Source organism: Suricata suricatta, chromosome 7 (assembly GCF_006229205.1).
Source record: "Suricata suricatta isolate VVHF042 chromosome 7, meerkat_22Aug2017_6uvM2_HiC, whole genome shotgun sequence".
NCBI classification, from domain to species: Eukaryota; Metazoa; Chordata; class Mammalia; order Carnivora; family Herpestidae; genus Suricata; species Suricata suricatta.
Window position 1 is genome coordinate 98,353,756 of NC_043706.1, and position 15,738 is coordinate 98,369,493.

The 15,738-nt window shown below is 42.2% G+C and overlaps 1 protein-coding gene across 2 annotated transcripts in view; it reads right to left on the reverse strand.

Annotated features, from left to right (window-relative positions):
• Window positions 1-15,738, reverse strand: part of HS3ST5 (heparan sulfate-glucosamine 3-sulfotransferase 5) — a 255,489-nt gene that overhangs the window by 59,164 nt on the left and 180,587 nt on the right. The window lies entirely within an intron of this gene.

The following is a 15,738-nucleotide window of genomic DNA, read 5'->3' on the forward strand; positions in this document are numbered from 1 at the left end:
ATGGAGTGAGGTATCTGATGAGCACAGGATCCTAGCACAGAGCCAGGGATGTGGTCCAGGTTCAATCAATGGCAGTTACTTTTATTATTATGAACTGATTCTTACTGGGTGAACTTGAGGTAAATGTAGCTCATGCTACAGCAATTCACTTGCAAAGGCATTTCTAGAAGATTGCAGAACTCTTGGGATGCAAAGACAGCCATTTACTTGAGGAATTTCAGGCACCCTGATAGGCTGATGGGTGAGTTAATTTTTGTCAGGGAGTCTGCTTTGTGCCCCTCAAATAAATGCTCAGGCAGCTGTGAGCACCGAACCCAGATGGGAAGAATTAGGTTCAGATGATAGTAGTGTGACCTTGGGCACATTGTTACTGTATCCTTCATGGCATTGGCTTTCTCTCCGGTAAGGTGGGGAGCATAATGTATCACAGGGTTATTAAGAGGATTCCATGACACAAGGCATGAAAGTAAGTGCTGTCCATGGTCAGCGCTAAACAATGATAAGCTACTACTCCAGTCCAGTCTGTGGGACATGCCCTGGGGGTGATGGAAATGTCCTACCACTGAGGCCTGTAATCATCTGACTGGCTAACGAAAAAAGAAATCCACAGTTCTAGCATTCATTTGGTTAGCAGAATTTGAGAACCATCAAAATTACCTGGGGAAACAACTACAGATATGAGCAAATGCAAATGCATGAGTCTCAAAGCATTATGCTAAATCAAAGAAGCCAGGCACACGAGAGAACCTCAGTGGAATAGCAAACTGTGACTTATATATGCAGTGGAATATCATTTGCCTTAAAAAGGGGGAGATTGACACATGCTACAACATGGATGGAACTTGAAGGCTTTATGGGAGGTGAGGTAAGCCAGCCACAAAAGGACTAATATCATAGAATACAGTTTTATGAAGTATTGAGGGTAGTCTAATTCATAAAGACAGAAGGTAAATGGTGGTTGCCAGCGACTAGAGAGAGGGAGAAATGGGGAGTTAGTGTTTAATGGGTACAGAGTTTCAGCTGGGGAAGAGGAAGACGTTCACTGGAGACAATGGCAGAGATGGTGCACAACAGTGTGAACGTACTTACTGCTACAGAACTGTACATGTAACGGCAGTGAAAATGGCAAATTTCTGTTACATGCATTTTACAACAATAAAAATGAAAAAGAAGCACAAATAGTACATATTATATGGCTCAGTTTACAGAAAATTCTAGAACAGACCAACTTAATCCATCATGATAGAAAGCAGATGGTTGAAAAGGGCCAAGAGATAATTTTCTAGAGTGAAGGAAATGTCCTATATCCTCATTCTGGTGGCAGATATAGGGAATATATACATTTTCAAAACTCATCCAACTATATACTTAACATGGATGCCTTTTATTATATGCAAATTTTACTTCATTGTGATGGTTAATCTTATGGATGATGTTGACTGGCTATAGTTCCCAGCTGTTTGTTCAAACAATGTTATTTATTGCAACGTATTGTGAAGGTATTTTGTAGATGTGATTAACATTTAAGTCAGTAGACTCCCAGTAATGCAGATTACCCAATACTGTGGGTGGGCCTCATGCAATCAGTTTAAGGCCTTGAGAGAAAAGACTGAGGCCCTCAGGAAAGGAATTCTGCCTCCAGACCTAACTTTTGGCTTAAGACAGCAGCATTAACTCTTGCTGGAATTTCCAGCCTGCTGGCAGATACTGTAGGCTTCAGACTCGCCAGCCCCCACGGTTTGGTGAGCCAAATCCTTAAAACAAATCTCTCTCTCTGTATGCCTCTCATTGGTTCTGTTTCTCTGGAGAACCCTCAGTGATGGACCCACTAAGGTATTTTTAAAAGAAAAAAAATTACCTAGGATCATCTATAAAGATAAAAATTCTCAAAGTCTACCCTGGATTTACTGAATCAGCATCTCTGGGGGTAAGGCCTGTGCCTGCGTGTGGAGGTTTTAAAAGCGCTTCCAGGTAATTCTGATACACACCTTTGGTTAGGTATTGGAAATGTTCTGTAGTTGCATCTCAATCTAGCTGAATAATTAACATTTTAAGAATTTTTAAACCCATCAAATGTATGTGCATGCCTTTTTATTGTGTTTCTGAGAATCTGATATAAAAAATAAAACATTTTTAAAAGGAGGCAAAAATTGCCACCCTTCCCCCACCTGCCACTCCAAATTGGGTAGAGGAACATTGTGCAGCTGTATGAATACTTTGAACATTGGGCATCATTCATCCCACAGATAGCCAGGCACTGTTGTAAGGACTGCAGATCTATGCAGAGATCAAAGAGCCAGACCAAATCCCTGCATTTGTGGAACTTGAACTACAGCAGGGGGAGCCCTGGAGAGAAGCCAATTACAGCTTGCATACAGGTCTTCATTAAAAAAATAAAAACTTCTGGGACGCCTGGGTGGATCAGTCGGTTAAGCGTCCGACTTCGGTTCAGGTCATGATCTCATGGTTTGTGGATCGGAGCTCCGCGTCAGGCTCCGTGCTGACAGCTCAGAGTCTGAGGCCTGCCTAGGATTCTGTGTCTGTCTCTCTCTCCCTGCCCCTCTCCCACGCATGCTCTGTCTCTTTCTCTCTCAAAAATCAACATTAACAAAATTAGAAAAAAGTTACAAATAAAAACTTCAATAGCCAGCAGATTTGACTGACAGTAGAGTAAAAAACAAGAAAAAGAAAAGAAACCTGTCGATCTTACAACCTGCATTGTCATCATTCAGTTAAGAGTGCTGAACCAGGATTAGCAGCGCCCTGGAGTCGCGAGGATAGCTTGCTAAGAGTAAGAAGTACTGGAAAATAGAGTCAGCAGTTAGCTCCAGTCCAGTGTGAATGCCAATGAGTGAGTCGGGCTCTTTACGGCTTGCCAGCATTGCTCTTTCAACTCTGAGCTGCTGCAAATGTTAGGTAGTCACATATGCCTTGCAGTGAAGAAAAATTGCTGCTAAGGCCTTGTCATTGCAGAAAAGGCTGCTGACAAATTCTTTTTTTCTGTAAGGGGCAGGGGTAGACTCCGGGAAAAGGAAAAGCCAAGTTTCTGGCTTGTTTCTGTATCCATTCATTACACATTTATTAAAGAAAGGTTGTAGGAGTATGTATGCACCTCGTAGATTTTGTGAGGGCAAATGAGAATATAAATCCTGTAGCATGATGTCTGGTCATAGCAAGCTCTCCGTAAACGTTAACTATCATCACTGGTATATTGCTCTTATTATTGGCCGGGCAGCCCTGCAGGAGCTGGGGACGCAAAGACAATTGAGACACGCCCCTAGCAAAAAGAATCTTAAATCTATCAGAGGGAGGGCTGCCAGACAAATGGAGCGTTCTAATTGCTATCCTAGGGTTCAGTGGTGTCTCTGATAAGCAGTTCTTTGCAGGGGAGGGGAGGGAGGAGAGAGAATCAGGTGAGTCTTGCAGGAAGACGTTTGGCCAGCATTGGCTTTGGACGTGCCTGGCCATTGTTCCAAGGCTGTTTCCAGAAAAAAAATGCTTTCTGCCATTTGTGTGAAAAGTGGTGATAACATTGACCATCAAAGTTTTGTATGAAACTCGTGTGAAAGGTCATCCTCATCGATGCTATTAAAGGCTCTTATTATTTCGTTTGATGTTAAGGCTGTGATAACATTAAAGCTGGGTGTAAAGGGTGTGATATTTTGAGGTAGAGAGGAGAGTCAGACAAGTTTGAACCGCAAAGAACATTAGAGATCACATAGTCTGTGCTCTCACTGTTCTAATGAGAAAATCGAGGGGCACACAGGGTAAAATGAAAACACAGACACTGGTTTGGTTGGCCTCAGTGGAACGAGGTGTATAGCAACAATCCACACCTGTTTGTTCCATGCTGCCCAAGGTCCTGTACCGCCAGCCACATGTGGCTACTTTAATTTAAAATAATGACGATCAGATAAAATTAAACATTCAGTTCCTTAGTTGAACTAAGGACATTTCAAGTGCCCAAGTGACGAGTAAGCTCTCATATCGAACAGCATATATAAAGAATATTTTCATCATCCTAAAACATTCTGTTAGACATCACTGTGGTAGTTTCCGGCAGTGAGAGAGAAAAGCAACTTTTTAGTCACTATTAAAAGCATTCCACAACGGATAAAGAGTTTAACATCACGACCAAATTTTCCAAATGCACTTCTAAAATTACTTATGTAATTGCTAGCCTATAGACAAATCTACCCCACCACATAAATATTTTACAGAAAAAACTGGGTGGGATCATCAGAAAATATACAACCTTCCAGATGAGTCAAAGTTGCACACGCAATTTTGGAAATGGGCTGGAAACCACTTTAATGTTCCAATTGTCATACATTTCAGGAGCGTTCTAATGCAAATATCTACTACAGAGATGATCAAAAGGAAAAGAAGGAGGAGGTAAATGAAATTTAAGTAGACCATATTTGAAGAGAGAATTTCTTAAATAGGAAACAAACTAGCAAATATTCATTTTGTTCTTAAAATGTTGCAAAAGTAAACCGTTGAAAAAGTTACTGACTTTTCCTATAGATATGGAAGTAAAAAAAAGTGAAAGCATTTTTCTTCTTTTGGCAATAATTTTCCAAGTATAAAAATACATACGATATTAGCTCTTAAGAGATGTGGTTTATAAGAGTATGTTGAATGGAGAGAAAATGTTCTTACGTATCTTAGGGAACATAATTTTTATATGATGATTGGAAATGGAGGGGGGATAATTTGAGATAAAAAATTAAATCTTTCAGGAAACAGACTTCTGAAAGTCTTTAATATTCTACTTCAAAGTTTGCTAGAAAGCCAAAGAAGTCAAAAAGCTACCAAATATCTTTGTCCAATTTAGTTTCTTTTCATGTATAAAAATCCATAAATTGCACTTCTGCAAATCTGGTCTGCATTTTTTCCCTCTACACGGCTCTTTCTGACTGAAATTTATTACCAGTGCTCACCATCAGCTGTGGCCTCAATCCTGTGAGTATTTGATATCTGAGCATGTGCCCTTTTCGCGATGCCAAGGGAGTGACTGGTGTGGCTTCCATTTGGAAATTTCTTCCATTACCAATGAGTGTGTTTTTCCCTTCAGCTTAATTTTCCTTTTCTATCTTATAAATTTTCTATCTTATAAATATTTTGGATTTTGGATCTTTATCTTTCTTGTGCCGATCTTTTAAATTTCCTTCTGCGCACTAATGAATCACTTCTTTTCAATATTCTCCTATAGCTTACGTCCCAATGTAAAGGTTCTCAGATGCCAGTCACCTACGTGATGCCAAGAGAATATGAGAAAAAGAAAGACTGCGCAATGACCACATGTACGTATGGGACAGTGCAGACAGTTGACCTGTAAGCAGCCGCTTGCCTGAACCTTATGAATTCCTCGCAAAACTTTGCAAAAATGCCCTTTGTTTTACTTTCTCCTACACTGAATTAAAATGTATTGGCAAATGTGATTTTGTTTTCGGACACCCAACACATCCATTTTTGATACCAATTTATACATGGGGTTTGCTGTTAAGTTTGCTATATTTTATTGTGTCATGTAAATGCTGGAAATGAATAAAGATCACCCATTGTCCTCACAGGAGCAGGCCAGCCTAGGTAGTTAGAAAGAGAGCTATTCAAAATTCAGCCAAATACCAGGCATTTTCGAAGAATGTGCTAGTGGTCACAAACAGAGCATTTTCTAAGCTGCTCACCTATAACCTAAGAGCCACAGGAAACAGAGCAGTGTTATGGGCTGAAGCAATGAAGACAGACTGGCCCAATTTAAAAGAGTGTTGGCCAGGTCCAAGGACAAAAGGCGGATTTGCAAATGGTAAAGGGCCCTGTAAATATTAAATAAGGTCTGCACCAAAGTATGCCTGTGTATGTATTGTGAACCAAGGCTAGTTTTGGTTGTTCTGAAAGGCAGGCTAAATGCTTGATTTTCAAGCTCCTGCCCCGTTCAGGGCTCAGGCTGAAGGCCAGGCTTCCTTTCAGGCCAGCTAGCTTACGGAGGATTTGAGTTTTGACTTTGTTCTTGGAGATTTTCAGGGATAAGAAGATTGTGCATTAAATGGTGTTTTCTCTGTTCTGTCTTCCTTTTTGTTTTTGTCACCTTAATCTCCAGCCACCCCTCCAATCCTGTCTCCCGCCCCCAAGTCCTCTCATTGTGTTTGTTCCTGACAGTCTTCTCCTTCTCCTACTTACCTCTATTTTTTACACACCCCTTCTCCCATTTATCACCCTCTTCTCCAATTTCTTCTAGAGTCTGCATCCAGACCTACTTTCCTGGATTATTCTTCCCACATAGATTCCATAATTTCTTGTCCTGTCTTCTGCCCACCAGGGTATGATAGTGGGGTGGCTTCCCACTGGCCCATCCATTTCTCCAACTCCCTCAGGATCAGCTCCTCTACCCTGCCCCAAGATCTAAGCCTAGACTCTTGGGTTCTAAGTATGGAGGGAGCCTGAGAGCTTCTCCAGCCCATGAGTCTTGCGTTCATCTAAGGACACTGAGGCACAGGGAGGGCATGAGGCTGCCCGCAGGGGCTGGTCCTTGCTCCTCTGTAGCATTGTGTGCGTACATGTGCACATGAACGTGTGAGCACAGTTGCATTTTAACTAGATTTCTGTCCGTGTAGTTGGTGGGTTTTGTTGTTGTTGTTGTTGCTGCTGCTGCTGCTGTTGAACCCAATAAATGATTGCAATGGTAGAGATTTCAGGCTGGAAAGAGGTTACTAGGTACCTTAATAAGGCCACTGGAAAACATATTTTAGACTACTCATGCAGGCAATGCTTACTGAGTACGTGTATACTGACCACTGTTTTAAGCACCAAAAAGAGGAAGTAAATAAAGTACTTTGAAGAGCTCAGTTCTAGAGGGAACAGGAAATTACAACGCACTATGGTAAATGCAGAGTTGGGTAAATGCATATAGGGGCGTCTCAGTAGCACGGAGGAGAGGGCTCTGGTTATGCTGAAAGGACAGGGAGAGGCCAGGCGAGGCAGAGGGAATAGACTGGGCTGGTTGTGGGAATGCACGTGTAAATGCGCATGTGCACGTGTGTGTGGGAGGGAGGGGGGGCAAGAGAAAAGAGAAGAAAAAAGAGAAGTGTAAAAATTCAAGTTTGAAGATGTAATGAGTCATGAAGCTGGAGGGCTGACTAGAGACTTGCATGGGCCAGGTCACGACACACAATGAAGACAGAAAACAGCAGCCATCTACTGTGTGCGGATCTTCATTGACATTTCTGAAAACATGCAATCATCACAACCCCTGGAGGTGGGCATTATTATGGTCATGTATTTTTTTTTAATGTTTTATTTATTTTTGATACAGAGAGAGACAGAGCATGAGAGGGGGAGGGGCAGAGAGAGAAGGAGACACAGAACCAGAAGCAGGCTCCAGGCTCTGAGCTAGCTGTCAGCACAGAGCCTGACGCGGGGCTCGAACCCACGAACGTGAGATCTGAACGTGAGATCTGACCTGAGCCGAAGTCGGAGGCTTAACCGACTGAGCCACCCAGGCGCCCCCTATCGTCATGTATTTTTTAAGCAAAGGAACTGAGGCCGAGGGAGGTTCAATAACTCGCCCAAGGTGGGGCATGTCGCTGGCCTGGATCTCAGGTCTGCCCCAGGGGGTCTTACAGGAACCCTCTGTCATTTAGCCATCTCTTTACCTCTCTAGCGTTGTCTGGTTGGAGCCCAGTTTGGGAGGCTCATGTGCCAAAGGGAGGCCCAAGAGGAAGTCTCTCCCAGGCAGGCAAGCAGTCTCTTTGCACACAGCTGCCTGGAAGGCTGGATCCGCAGCGCCAAGGCCTTTGCTGCGGCTCTGATTCTCGCTCAGCGGTCCTCAGTCCCAGTTGCACAGAGGAATCGTCAAGGAAACTGCTGCCTGGGCCTCACCCCAGGGATTCTCATTTAATGGGGGCTCAGCATTCACTTTTGAAAGGTCCTCGGGTGATTCTAATGTGCAGCCAGGGTTGCTGAAAACAACTGCGTGGATGCAGTCTGTGCGCAGGGTTGGTCTCCTACATAAGGATTCCCCTGTCCACCTGGCCTCTGCCAATCTCCTTCTTTTCCCCTGGCAGCCTGGATTTCCATGTACATTCAGGTCCCCTTTAAGAGGATTTGAAGTCCACACCACTCCAACACGCGTGCTTACCTTCATGCAGGTGAACCACCAGGCTGTTAACAGCACAAGGGCTGTACCCCCAGAGAAAGCTCAGAGACCCCGTGCGGCGGGGATCACATCCAAGTCTGAACGCAGTCACATATTAGTTTTCTGGTTAAGTGACTGCTAGATTGAGGATGGGGGACAGGCTGGGTGGAGCATGAGAGATCAGAGCTCAAGGCGAGAGAAAACCGTGAGCTCCTGCTCCAGGGCCTCGGCAGAGACCTGGGGGCTATGGTGGCCCAGGTCTTCCCACAGAGTGGCTGCCAGCATCCCCTATCCCCTCCTATTCCTTCACTCATTCACAGCACAGATTCTAGATGAGACCATGATACAGATGCTGTCCTAAGAGAAAACCTATTTCATTCATTTGGTTTTCTTTTTTAAATGTCAGAAAAGCTAAGTTGGGTGAGAAAACAGATGGATGATCTGGGGGGAGACCTGTGCCCCAGAGTCAGGAAAGCCTGGCCACAGCGCTCCCCAGGCAGGGAAGAAACAAGAAATGGAGAGGATGCCAAGGGCGACGAGAAGCAGCAGGGTGTTGTTTATGAGGTAATGAACACCAGTAATCCACGGACCCCAAGCTGGGACAGATGGTCAGATACCAGAACACCTGACCTGCTTACACGTTCAACCACCACACCGTGCTCATACTGAGCCCTCTCCACGTCCACCTTCCTTCCATACCCTTTACTTTGCCGTCGTTCTCCCCTGCCTGGAATGATTTTCCCAGATATCCAGGAGGTTCACTCCTCTGCCTCCTCCATGTCTTTATTGAAATGCCATCTTCTCCCTATTTATCACTGAACCAACATCATGTCCCTTCCCTGCTTTGTTTTTCTCCACATCAGTCATGATTAGTCTAGCACACGATATGTTAAAATCTCTTATCATGAGAGCACCTCGAAGAGCGACTGACAAGAGGAGAACTTCTCTGTATGCCCCTCATACCTCTCACCATACCTCACACCCAAAAGTTCACCTGATCTGTTGTATGGAATTAGACTGGGCATTAACCTGAAATCCTTCAGTTCTTCCTTAAGGGGCCAGTTTGTTTCATTGTTGGCTACTGCGACGTGCGGTCCTTAGTATATGGTTTTGGCACCAACTCACTCGCTCGTTTGAAAACACAATCCAAGGAATTTATGACAATTTAAAAGCCTCCTCTAGTTCAAGAGGAGGTCACTGTAGAAAATTCATTTCATTTGCATAATCCAAGTACTTAAAGTCACTTCATACATTTTCATGGAGTAAGACATGGGGGCAATTTTTATATTGGGCTCCACATGTTTCTGGCCTCATTTTGGTGCTTTTAATGATAGTAGTCACAAAAATGGTATTTATGGAGTGCCCAAAGTCCTTGGTCTTTTTATGAAGAATTACTTTTGGAGACGATATCATTCTTTAATATTTTGCCTTCTCGATCTTATTATTCAGAAAACATAGTAGATTCTGCTGCAGAATTGTTACCAAAGTATTTTCCCTCCTAAATGGATATGTGGATATGACAATATAATGCATCATAGCAATCTGATTTCAGGGACTTTCTAGATAATGGCTATAACCAAAGTAGTAACTGGAGAATGATCTCTTCTTCGTAGGCTATCTGGAAAAGAATATTTTCTCCCTTAATGAAAACCATTCCCATTTTTTCCTTTCTTCTCACACATCCCATTTATAATTGCAAAGTATCAAAGTAACAGCAAGCTGGCTTTAACTCTTGGATATGAGAAAATTATCAGTGCATATGAGAAAGCCACTTATTTTTGTTAAAGTGATAAGAGAAACACATGCCTGTGGAAGTCTCAGAGATAAGACTGCCTGTAGTCCTAGATTAAAAATCTTGAGTATTTCATTGCTGGAGAGCCATCTACTAGGTTTTGGACTTTGTAGTGCTCCACAAGTATCCGCTAAATTGATTTACTAACAAATATTAAGTTGGTCACACCGAAGAGTGAAATACGAAAAGGTGGCAAGAAATAAGACTTTTTCCAGTGGACCATTCAAAATCCCCAAATTCCGTCTCTCCTGTAGTCTGAGCAGTTGCTCTAAGGAAAGGAGAAGTGAGAGAGGTTAAGTTCCTTCCTCTGTCCCAAGTGCTAACGCGACAGGCATTGTTGGCAGGTAACTTCCTTTCCTTGTCAGTCTTTTATATTCGATTCTTCTATTCCAGTAACATTTCTTCCACTTTTCTCATTTCCCTTTGGCATCCAACACTGTGTGCTATTGGTGTCACTGACTAAAAAAAATAGTAGAATCTTTGAGGGAAAAGGCATTTTTAGACTTCCTTAAAGCTCCCAAATAATAAACGCACAGCACAGATGTACTTAGCCACCCTTCATTCTGTCCTTCCTCTGGACCCGGTGTTGCAATACTCTATGCACTTTATACCTAATCTTAAAAGTACCACTGATAGTTTATAGATGAGAAAATGGAGGCTCAGAGAGCTGGGATCTTGCCTAAACTCACACCAGTAGGAAATGGCAGTAAAAGAAAGACAGCCAACATCCACATCTGATTCCTAAGCTCATTATATGTCCAAATGTACATTCTTTCATTTGACAAGTACCTATCGAGCATCTATTATGATCCAGAGCAGATTCTATGTACTGGAGACAGGACAGTCATTGATTTCATAAAATGAAGGGCATATTGCCTTCAGCTATTGAATTGACATTAAAAAATGATTCTCTTCACAAATTCGCTTTTTAAATTTCCTTTGTTGTCCAAAAAAGGAGGACTTATACAGTAGTAGCACAGTTAGAAACAGAAGGTATATGGGTTAATTTGATCTTGTCTGTAATTATTAGAACAATTACTGCTTAAAATGATGGAATGTTTGAGAGGGGCCAAAGGTCTTGACATTGGGAGAGGTCAGATGAACTTAAAAGCAGAAGCCAGGCTTAGTAGATACTGGTTTGGAATAAGCAAGTACCCATTTAGGGACATCCTGTTCATAGTCAAACTTCTTTCCTAGCATTCCTCCCACCACCCCACATGCCCCATGGATACGGGGTCAAATGGCTGAAAATAACACAATTCAGTCTCTCCATGATCCATCTATGTGGCTCTTCTGGTAAACATCCAGAGTAGGAATTTAAGAGAAACCTTACTGCAGGCTCCACACTTGGAATGCAGAGCCAGGCTGGCAGGCCACCAAAGATGGTGGTGGTAAGAAGATTCTCCCAGGAGCAATACCGTTCATCCCAAAAGGAACATTTTTGCCCCACTGCAAAAATGGATCTTCTCCCATTCTTCTCTCAAAGGCACACCTTTTGTCTTTGCTGCAGTGATTGAAACTTTTAATTTCCAATTATCTCTGAGCTTTGATGTTGACCAACTAGGTCATCTTGAATGAATTAACATAACAGCTTATAGTGGCCTCTCTTGGGCAAATGTGGGTCAAGAGGCTGAATAAAGTAGGAAAAGCAGTTGGAAAAGGGTATGAAGAGCTTAGGATTTAAAAGTCTTCCCAATGGCACAGGGCACAAAGAAGAAAAAATGGGCGAGGAAGGCAGAGTAGGCTTCTATAGGCCATTTCATCTTCTAGGTAACTCAGCACAAGTAATCTCATTTATCTTTAATTCTGATCTATATGGGTAAATATAGAAGATGCCCAATAAATTGAAATTGAATTTTATTGTTGAATTCAGAATGAAGAATACAAAATTCCTATCCATCTAAAGACTCAAATACTATTGCTTATTTAATATACCTTAGATTCTCAATACCATGCTAGGTTTTCCTTTGCAGAACTTGGACCTGTTGCAGAGTCTGCATCCAGATCCTTTAACTTTATGTGTCTTTACAACTTTTTAGAACTTTATTTATGTGTCATCTTTAACCTGTGAGGCAGTATGTGGCATTAACAGGAACACTGCTGGGAGTCAAGAGACCAACTAGTTTTTTGATCATACTGGTAATAAGTGACAGGATTAGAATTCACATTTGATTCTGAAGTCCAGATGTGCCCAAATAGCTCATCCATCATTTGTTGACATCTACTCAATGCCAGGTACCAGATATGTGAGCATGGAAAATCATTTCCACTTTCTGGATCTTAGTTTCTTTTTTTGGTAAAATGTGAGGAATAGACAAGACCAGAGTTTTCCAAGTTATGAATACAAACTACTGGTTATGCTAGAGATGACTGTAAGTAACATACAGACATAGCCTTCAGTAACACCCAACTACCTGAAGAAAGAATTAATTACTTCTAAATCCTTTTTTTGTTCATCCTCCTATTTATTCAAGGAGAAAAGTCTCAGCATGATGCTACACTGTCTTTAATATCTCTCAACCGGGTTCTAACACACACCAGAAGAAAGACCTGGCTATCAATTTCAGAGTTTGGGCAAAAAGAGGGTAGAATTTCATAACATTATGTTGTTGTGCATGTATATTTATGATTAACTTCAATTTGTGGAAAGTGATACTGGCTTTCCATTTATAATAGTGATGTAAAAATTCTTTTATAAAAAATACATTTAAGGTAAAAAAAAAAAGTGGTGGGCCGATCTGGCTGGTCACCAAGGTAGTATGTGATTGGCTGACATCTGAGATATATTAGACATTTGAGTTGAATTAGAAAGTCTGTAAGTCTGCCTACTCTTGCTTGTTATAATGGTCTAAAATTCCTGTGAAAAACAAATGCAGATTTAGAAAGCATTGGACATTACTGATTCTATTGCATTCTCACCTTGGCTATGGACCTAACACAGGGCACTGAGAACATATTCACATCTGCTCCAAGGACGTATGGAAGAGCACCATGGATGGAGGAGAACAATGAGGAGCACTGCAAGGGGTGCTCTGGGACTGAGCCACCAGAGTGAAGTTCTACTCTTCTATGAAAAGGGGCAAGCTTGTTATTTCCCAAATGGAAAGCTGGATACGGCAGAGGTGAAGGCACAGGGTGGAGACCTGGTAGCTCTTTACCTTTACTAGCTCTATAACTTTTAGCAAGTTACTTAGTGTCTCTGCTTCAATTTCCTCATCTGTAAAATGGAGAAAAATGACCACAAGGTGGTTATAAGGATTAAGTAAGACAGAGTGAGCAACAATGTCTGAAATGGATCAAATAATAAACGGCAGCCATTATTTTTATTCATATGGGAACCAAAATGGGATTCTGAAAATACATGATGTACATGATTTTAACATCAGAAGGACAGGAAATTGGGCATCAGGCTTTACTATGTCATTAAGATGTACTCAGCTACTTCACCACTGGAAGCCGCATCTCTTCCTGCCTCCCCAAACTCAGAGAATTTCCATTTACCCGCAAACCAAGGACAGAAACCTGGGATCATTCCCAACTGGTTCTTTTTTCTCCCTTTTCACTCAAGGATTGAAATGTGATCATAGCACTGCCATGGATGGCTAAAAACAGCCCATGTATTAACTGAAAATTTTTATCATGTAAATATAGATACTAAACTTGTTCTGCAGTGTATCAGTAAATCAGCAATGGAGAAGTTATTTTTCAGATCTCAAAATTCCATGTAATATTTATAGCCTCTGAATATATTTAAAGCTAAGCATACCCAGGATAAGAAGAAGTTCCATAAGGGGAGAAATAAATATGCTAAATGTGTGCAGTATATCTGTCCTACGAGGCCCGAGCGTGCTTTATGCAGAGCTGAGAGTTTGTGAGTGAGGGCTAAGCTGCATTTCCCTGGTTGTCCTTTTTAACTATAAAGGAAGGTGATAAATTATAAATGTGTGCCAGCCACCCAAGGATGACAGTTTTAATTTTCATTTTAACAATATGTACAATACCAAATGCATGAAACTCAGTTGGAATGTACCAAGGAAGCAGAGGATATTGGGAAGGGGAAGCTGAGAAGGTGAGCTTGACCTTCCTGCCCATTAGCTCCTGTCCCATCGCCAGTGGTTAGAGACTGCAGGTGCTCCTAGAGCCGGGCCACGTCCCTTTGCCACCTCTGTGCTCTCCTGGAGATGATCCTTCATGTGTCACTTTGTATGCAGGCTTGTCGTGCTAATGACTGCCAGAATATCCCGTTGGCTCTCAGGTCCTTACATTATCTGAATAAAACGAAAACTTCCCTGCTTCATTTTTTTATCCCACATTCTTAATCTTCATTATCTATAGCCAGTTGTCTGAAACGTTCATGAGATTTCTTGATTTCCGTGTTGTCTCCCCTTTCTCTCACAATATAATGCCCTCCCCTTTAATATTTCAAGCCTTTCACTGCCTTCCTTCAGCATCCCGATTTCTTAAGCTTTTCTATTTGAGTACCACTGCCTGGTTATTTCCAGGGTGACAAACCTTCCACCTCTATGGGATCCTCAAAGAGGATGTAAGGAACATGCCATTTACAGACATGGTGCAGTTGCCACTAGGAATTAACAAGCCGAAGAAGTTGTAGTTCAGATAAGGTGTAAAGTTTGGGATTGGCAAGTCAATGAAAGGAATTGGTCAACTGTAATAACATCAGAAAGAAATGCTATCGACCTTCTTTCTTTAGAGCCCATGCCATGTAGAAATGCGGGATGAGAGTGACCATGTGGGAGCACATGTGTCATGGGAGATAGGGAAGCTGGCGGCAGGGGTGAGGGGGCCGTAACTGCCAGTGGGTGAGGATAATGCAAACCTCGGGAGGCAAACAGAATTTCAATGTGGCCATTTCTGAAAAACATTTGTCAAGATGAATAATTATATCACTGAGAAGTCTGATTACATTTTTTGCCCTTACAGGTGAAACCTCATCATAGTAAATGCCATTACAGAAAAGTCTTCTGTATAATAAAACTATTTCAGAGTCTCATACGAGGGGCTAACTCAGCACTGAGTGATCTAGCCTTATGAACTAGAATCATCCCAAGTCAAGGCTTTCCTAGATGTCTATCCATTTATAGGAGAGTAGGAAGCGGGGAGGAAAGAGGGCTGCACAGAATGGTATCATTTCCTCTGGATTGTTTATAGGTAAAAGTTATTCTCTCGCCTCACTCATCATTTCCTGCCTCGATAACACAGATTCCTCCCGTAAACATATTCTCAGCCCTCTTCTTGGGTTTTTGGAGCCAGAAGAGAAGCAGGAGGTGGATGGTCACCCCTGGGAGCCATGCAGGGACTTAAACAGTGCAGGCTACCTGTGTGGGTTTACCGAGATCACTCTTCTCCCTGTATTAATTCTTTTTAAAATTCTTTTCATATTTATTTAATTGAAAGAGAGAAAGAGTAGGGGGCGTGGCAGAGAGAGAATCCCAAGCAGGCTCCACTTTGTCAGCACAGAGTCTCACAAATCGTGAGATCATGACCTGAGCCGGCATCAAGAGTCAGATGCTCAACTGACTGAGCCCTCCAGACACTCCCTCTCTGTACTAATTCTAGAGTAGCTGTCAGTCAGTACACCTGTCTCATCATCGGTTTCTTCATACAAGGGGCATCATTTCAGTAGCTGCTGAAAAGCGGCTCAAAAGTCAAAACTAGGTATGTGGTATTGGGCAAGAGGCTTAGTGGCTTTATGCCTTAGTCTCCTCATCCTTAACAGTGGCGTAATAACAAGACCTACTTCATAAGCCTGTTGTAACCGCTAAATGAGCTAATATCCATGAAGTGCTCA